Genomic DNA, 566 nt, shown 5'->3' with positions numbered 1-566 from the left:
GGCGGCAGGGCTGGCACTGAGCAGCGATGCATTTTTGGGAGATGCTCAGGAGCAGGCTGAAAGGCGCAAGGGCCGGGTCAGGCACCAAACCCCACCCAAGAGCCAGCGGCGGCACCGCTGGATGCTGCTCCAGCTTCCTGCCCGCCCAGCTCACAGTCCGGCTACTCTGTGCTCGCTTGCAGCCGGAGTCCCGGTTTGTTTCTTTCTCTCTTCCGGACGCAACTGCGTGGAGGAGTTTACACCAAAATTTGGATGTTTCCTGCACAGCCTTTCTACAGCAATTGCAAATCATCACTGTCGGCTTCCTCCGTGCCAGACAGATAAACACTGTCTGGCAGGCAGCTTTGCGGCATACTTACCGAGCTGTAGGCTAAAGGCAGACCACCAACACCCCTAAAAACACCCAACCTCAAACCCCAAGGCGTACTTTCACTTTCGCTTACCCACACCTCACTGCTCAAGCTTTTCCCCAAACCAGCTGTCCGACAGTGCCCACCCTCGCTGCCCGAGAAGCGCCCCCCGCCCCGCGCAGACCCCGCCCGCCGAGGAGGAGAGGAAAAATTTCA

The sequence above is a fragment of the Geospiza fortis genome, unplaced genomic scaffold, assembly GCF_000277835.1.
Source record: "Geospiza fortis unplaced genomic scaffold, GeoFor_1.0 scaffold154, whole genome shotgun sequence".
Taxonomy (NCBI): Eukaryota; Metazoa; Chordata; class Aves; order Passeriformes; family Thraupidae; genus Geospiza; species Geospiza fortis.
Note: the sequence above shows the minus strand (reverse complement) of the source record.